The sequence below is a fragment of the Micropterus dolomieu genome, linkage group LG01 (assembly GCF_021292245.1).
Source record: "Micropterus dolomieu isolate WLL.071019.BEF.003 ecotype Adirondacks linkage group LG01, ASM2129224v1, whole genome shotgun sequence".
NCBI lineage: Eukaryota > Metazoa > Chordata > Actinopteri > Centrarchiformes > Centrarchidae > Micropterus > Micropterus dolomieu.
Genome location: NC_060150.1, coordinates 11,145,085 through 11,151,747, shown reverse-complemented (window position 1 = coordinate 11,151,747; position 6,663 = coordinate 11,145,085). Strand labels below are relative to the sequence as shown.

General features: G+C 43.4%; 1 protein-coding gene across 7 annotated transcripts in view; it reads right to left on the bottom strand.

The window, feature by feature from the left end:
• The window catches only part of raph1b (Ras association (RalGDS/AF-6) and pleckstrin homology domains 1b), a 56,112-nt gene that overhangs the window by 27,880 nt on the left and 21,569 nt on the right, over positions 1–6,663 (bottom strand). For all 7 annotated transcript variants that reach the window (XM_046056930.1, XM_046056922.1, XM_046056939.1 and 4 more), the window contains exon 2: positions 5,552–5,635. The gene's annotated coding sequence lies outside the window, so the exon portion shown is untranslated. The remainder of the gene's footprint in view (positions 1–5,551; positions 5,636–6,663) is intronic.

The window sequence follows — 6,663 nt, the reverse complement described above, 5'->3', positions numbered from 1 at the left end:
TGTGTGTGTGTGTGTGTGTGTGTGTGTGTGTGTGTGTGTGTGTGTTTTGCATTCACCCTTGATGAGTGAGAAATGTAGGGTGGATGCAGCTTTAGAGGTTAAAGAAGCAAGAACAAAGGGTAAATGAGGGAGAGGGAAAACAAGAAATGCCTATGGCAAGGAGCTTAAAGGAATAATCCACCCGCATATACTAGAATTCTTGGAGATCTTCATATGAGTATTGCGCTTTAACATACTTTATCGAGAAAAAAAACCAGAATATAAATATGACACTTACACATCAATATGATCTGAGAAAATGTAATGAGTATTCTTGAGACTACATTGCATACTGGTCAGTTGAGGCTTGTGCCAGTAGCTGCATTCTCTACCTCCTCACTAATGGATTTCTCATGGTATTCACTGAGTGCCAGAGCTAAACAGCAATTCTAGCTCTAAGTCTGAAAGACTAACACCAAAGATTGACATTTACCGTTGATGTTTTAGCCTGTTGGGGAAATACACCAGCAAACAACAAAATGGGTCCAATAACTAACAGCTGTCTCGAACATTGCTGACATTTTTAGGGTGGGCTGCGCACTTAAACCACACGGTTTCCTATGTATTTCTTTGCAGCTAGACGAATGAGTACATTCTAGTCAGAGTAAATGTTAAATTTCAGCAGATTGGTCCCAAACACTGTAATCTGAATTGGGTTTTTTTCTTGTCAAAAGGCAGTGCAAAGTTGTTGTTGTCCATGTTGTCTAAGGAGCCTACATCAAAAAGCCAATCCTCCTTTAAAGTAAAACTAATACCCAAACAGGAACATGCCTGTATGATTTTTAAAAATGTGACATCCTGATATTAACAATACTGAGATGTGTATTTACGATATATTTAAAAAGGATTGCGAAATTGACATCGCTGCTGGCTCTGCTGTGGAGGGGTTAATCAACACTCCCAGACAGACATAACAGCTATACTAGACTACTACACCTCAACCATGTGCTTTTTTTTTTTTGAGATTTTATCAGATCGTCATGATTATCACCTATCATTATCAGATTGTTTTATGACAATATCGCCCATACCCTTTTCCCAAAGCAAGGTAGCTTTAATATAAATGTGCACTAACGTCGAGACAATTTTGTCCTACAGAATTAAAAAACACAACATAAACAAAACTTGATACACGTCTCATAAGAGGAGGAGAGAGAGAGAGAGCACTGAGGGAAGGACTGATAGGGGAAGAGAGATGTGTAACAGGCAAGTAAGGAAGCAGGGGGAGTGATGGAGGGAATGATGGATAGGTTCAATAATGGAGGAGGGGAGCTATTAGGTTGTGAATAAAGGGGAGGACCTGCTGGCCAAAAGAACAGTGTCATTAGTCAAGCACGACCAACAGCCTGCAAGCACGGGAGGAACTCGCATACAAACACACACATATGGATCCACAAACACATCTGAGCTCACTCAAGCACAGCGTGACACAGCAAGCCACTCTGGCTTCTACAGCCAATTAGGATGGAGGGGCAGAGAGAGGAGAAAGATGAGGAGGATGTCAGAGGCGGACAGATGGAGAGGGAGTGTGTGTGTGTGTGTGTGTGTGTGTGTGTGTGTTTGGGAAGGGGGGGTGGGTGGCTGAGAGAGCACGATAAAGGGAAGAGAGGGAGTGTGAAAATGTACGGTCACAGTGGTGGGCGGTAGGTGTGAGGACTCAACAGCTCACAAATCTAAGAGCGAGCCAAACTTCAGCTGCCCTGCATCTATTCGAACAGCCACTGCCATGGCAACACACATGCATCTCCATCTCCATGTTGACATGCTCCGCAGACAGACATGTGGCTATCGCAAGGCTTCACCGTGAGCTTGGCCTAGATCCTCTGTCATAACTAACATATTGACGTGATGTTTCCACATCCCTGTCCGCAGGGTGTCCATCTGCTTTATCATACAACCACAGAGCATTCAGCTGATGTTTGCCCAGATTTCCACAATTTCCCAATACTTCATGTCATGGTAAGAGAAGAAAGAAAATCCGCAGTGGTTTTGCTGGGTAAAATGGCTGACTTCACACTGACTTCAAGTCCTTGCTCTTGTCTAATTTTGCGTGTGTGCGTGTCTCTCTCTCTCCCTGTGTCTGGCTATGTCCCCTCTCTCACTCTCTCCCCCTTGCACACAAGCGCACCTAGGATGTGTCAGCTTCCCTGCTTCCCTCCAGGGCAGCAGTCCAAACGTGAAATCAATAGTCTTGTCCGTGCCCTCGGGAGATTGGGTTACATCCACACACATAGGCGTCCACACACTCCCACCCACACAGGCTCAGGTGGTCTGCTGCAGTGGAGTCACAGACAGTTTTAAACATGATGCAGCACTGCAGCAGCAAACAACAGAGGCCGACTGCAGGGAAGTGCTAGCTAAACATTTAAAACAGGCACTGCTTTCAAAAAATGAGAGGCCCGCTGCTCTTTTAGAACATAAAATAAAAAGAGCCTCTGCTGTGAAGTAAATCCTCAGCTGATGTTGCCCTGTTTTCTTTCTGTGAAACTGAAGTGTGTTGCTTAGTAATGCAATACCTCATTTTGTGCCTGGTCAGATGGTGTAGCCCTAAAAACATTTAGAACCTGCTATAACTTATTTTTGAGACCACATAGAATGCAGTTTAATAACTGTTTTCCAGCCATACCAAAGTATGACAATATGATGGAGTTTTTAAATCTGATATTACCGCGCTGGCGCAGCAGTAATGATGCGTTTTACATCAGCCAGTAATGATTGGTTTGCCAGAGCTGAAGAGAGCACCAACCCAGAGCCATGTAGAGAGCTCCACAGTCAGCCATTGCTGTAAAAAAGTAGCAGCTAGGAGTATGGCAGAAAAACATTAAAAAGCATCCAAGAAAAGTTTCAGATGCAGAAAAAAAAACTAAGTTCAGGTTGCTATTTATATAATATGTGGAGTAGGCTATGTAGCAATTATATTTACTCTGCTTAAATAATGAATGTTTCTATCTCTGAACACGAGCCTGGGCCGAGCTCACCTGTAGGCACACGTCATAAGCGCGCGTCGACAGTAGGAGACAAAAGTTCTGCACTGTTTAATGAAAATGTTCATAACCCTCTCATCCTCTGTTATCATCTACTCTAGATGAATGGAATCATTATGGTGCCAACAGATAGAATTTTTCATCAACCTTTAGTTGCTTGGTCTTGCAGAACAGCAGGCTTACGTCTGCCACCTGTTAGGGAATACAAAGCACAGTAGGTACAGCATACAGCACAGGCAACACATGCCCAAACACACACACACACACACACACACACACACACACACACACTGATGGATAACTGGTGCGTGAACAACACATTCTTACTGCAACAAGCCAGCCGTGTGCAGTACCTAAAGGCGAAAAGAAATACATACAAGCGTGCACGCACGCACACGCCTGCACACAAGCCACTAGCAGCTGAGAATGTCTTCCTAGCTTACTACGTTTCCCCATCTCTCCCTTGCTCAGTCCTTCACATAACCAATAACCCCTGCAGCTGGCCACTGATTGGCTACTGTCGAGAAGCTTCTTGTCATCTGAATTTAAAAGCAACTGTCCAAGTGTGTGACACACACAGAAAACGGGCCGGCCTGTTTCCTGCCACGCCACCTCCAACATTGCCATCCTTTAAATTTTGGAAGGGACACACACTTAATTTTTTTTACTAGCAGTAAAAGGACCAAAGAGACCAGGGTATGGTTTCAAGGACAGCCTGTTTTAAGAACGTCCAATGCATGAATGAAACAGTTGCCATGACAACGGCGTCACCTAACAATGAAATGTTAACCATGGCCCTGCTGCATGTGTGACGTACATGTTGAATAATACTGACAGCTGAGTGTCAAAGTTAGTAAGCATCTTCACATGACCACCCCCCCCACCCAACCCCTTAAAACACATGACACACACACACACACACAGCTCTTTATAAACCTCTCTGACACATAAACATCCCTACTTCCTGGAACAGTTTAGGATAGCAGTCTTCCTCCTCCCAGCCTCAAGCTCCAACACCGCTGGGGTCCCAGTTTAAAAACCCGGCTTCCTTCCACATCCTCACTGCCGGGCTTTTTACACATCATGGGTTGTTTTCCAAGATGAAAATAATACTATGTGCGTCTGGGCCTTTGTCCACTCACTCCACCAATTAATGTTTTCTAGACGTTTTTCATTTTTAAATACTTCATCCAGACGTTCATTTCCCAGCTGACAAGCCAAGGTTCTTTAACTTTTACAACATGAAATATAACACTATATTCATTCCCCATAACAAATGGAAAAGTCATGTCTAGGTATTAATTAGGGCAGGGTACAAGTAACCGATTAATCTATAATTAGTATGCCTACTCAATACAGTAATACGCATCCTTTGTAGGCAAAAGAACCTAATGTACCACTAACACTAAGCAATTTACCCAAGCCAAATCCTTGGTTCTGGTTGGTTGCTCAGTTCTCCACCACTACAGCTAGACTGCACCTGACTGGCTCTGGAACATTTGATTAGTTACATTAGCTAGCTTTAATAACAAACTAGATTTCATGGAAGAAAGCAGCCTATAGGAGTCCTTTTATTTCTTGAGTTGTTGGAAGTTTTGCTTCTGTTTCTAAGGCTGCTATTTTATCTTCTGGGTCTTGTGTACTCTGTTGCTCTGCCCCAGGCAAGTTATGTAAGCCATAACTCCCTATTGACAACATCAAGCACTTTTTTCTCATTTTCTCATTTGTGAGTTGAGAAAAAAATCTTGGTATCAAAATCTGACACTGAGTGTGTTTATTGACAAAACTTTTAAATGTAAATGGGAAATAAAATCCAGATGCTGATGTTATGTAGTCATGTTTGCATTTTCACACTGTCACACAGCCAAAATGGTAAGTAATAAAAATAGATATATTTGCCTTGCGAGTAATCAATCTGAAAATTTGTACATTATGCAATTACTTGATCTTTGAGAAAGAAAGTTGTCTCCCTTGGATAAATACAAGTGGAAAGTCGTAGAATCTGCGATAGTGAGGGAATAAAGGCTCACTGTAAGGAGCACCTCTTTGCTATAGACTCACATGGTTCCACTTAAGTCAGGAATTATCTCTGTCGGCGAGAGGAAGACTCTCCCTTGACAAGTTTCTCAGAAGCTTGACTCCTCTTTCATTTTGATTTGATTTACAAGGCCTTCTGATGGAGGCTTTGGCGTGGGGGGGGGTGACACTCTGGATTTACCTCTTTTTTTTACAACAAACAACAAACACATGGATCCACACTGTCGTCTGGGGATTCCACTTTCTTCAAAAGGCACGGCAGTAACATGACAGATGATCTGGTTTGACGACATGATGCCTCAGACATTCAGGCAGAAGTTCTCTGGCAGCAACTTGTGTCAAGAACAATCTCTGTGGCATTTGTGCAAGGAATAGTGAGTTTTGCTGGGCTTACTGGCAGCAATCGTTACTGTTTTTCCTTTTCAGAATTTATTGCCCACAGAAAGTAGCAATGGCACCATTTACTCACTCCAGTTTACAGGAACTCTTACCTCTGAAGTGGCTTTCCCTTCTTCCTGTTGAGGTTAAAGGTCAGATGAAACAGCTACTCCACTCTGTGACTGGGCTCTTATCCCCTGGAAATAAAAAAGGAAGAATAAAAATTATTAAATTATCACTGCACTGCAGGAGAATTCAGCCGATACAGCTGGAGGAGAGCAGACCGATTTCACTGTCACAAGAATGCAGGGGATTAACTACAGAGGGTGCTTGAGCGAGAGACTTAACTAAGCACAGACAAAAAAAACGACACGCACAGCCAGAAAGACAGTTATTGCTCTGAAAGCAATCAAGCGCAGTTCTCCCTTCATTATAAACTCTCCGCATCATTACTGCAAGATTAAGAATGTGACATTTGAGCTGCAGAGGCCTCCTTCATTTGACTACAAAGCCTTTCAGCCCCCCTTCCCCACACACACACACACACACACACACACACACACACACACCCCTTAATAAGCACGACAACTGGCTCCACAGGTTAATAATTTCACAGCATGAGTCAGTGAAGAAACTCACACCTTGTCAAAACTCTTACTCTTACTGTATTGACTATGACTCAACAGTTCGCACTGGGTCCCCAACAATGCTGACCAGCCTTAAACATTTCACCGAATCATCAGCTCATCAACAACGGTGCTGACTCATACCAGCCTAATCTTATTTTATGTAAAACAATCTAGCTGCTGAATCATAGTCTGGTAATAAAATATAATTAGGGCATGTCACACAGTCTGATGGTTGTCGGTTACAACATGCTGAGGACAGGAAATATCAATGCCATGATTTGGTCAAAGTGTGTGTATGTGAGGCAGGCAGCTGATGTTATGGCTAACTACTAGGAAGCTATTCCCGCTGGCCTCAGCTGTCCCTTCGTTTTTCTACACACCAACTGTTGTTCAGTCACAGCATGTGGCCCCTCTCTTGGCAAAAAAGTGTCTGTGTGCGAGTGTGTGTTTTCACAGCAAACGGACTTCTTGTAACGGGGAGAGTGTGTCGGGTAGAGTATGACGTGTGTGTGTGTGTGTGTGTGTGTGTGTGTGTGTGTGTGTGTGTGTGTGTGTGTGTGTGTGTGTGTGTGTGTGTGTGTGTGTGTGTGTGTGTG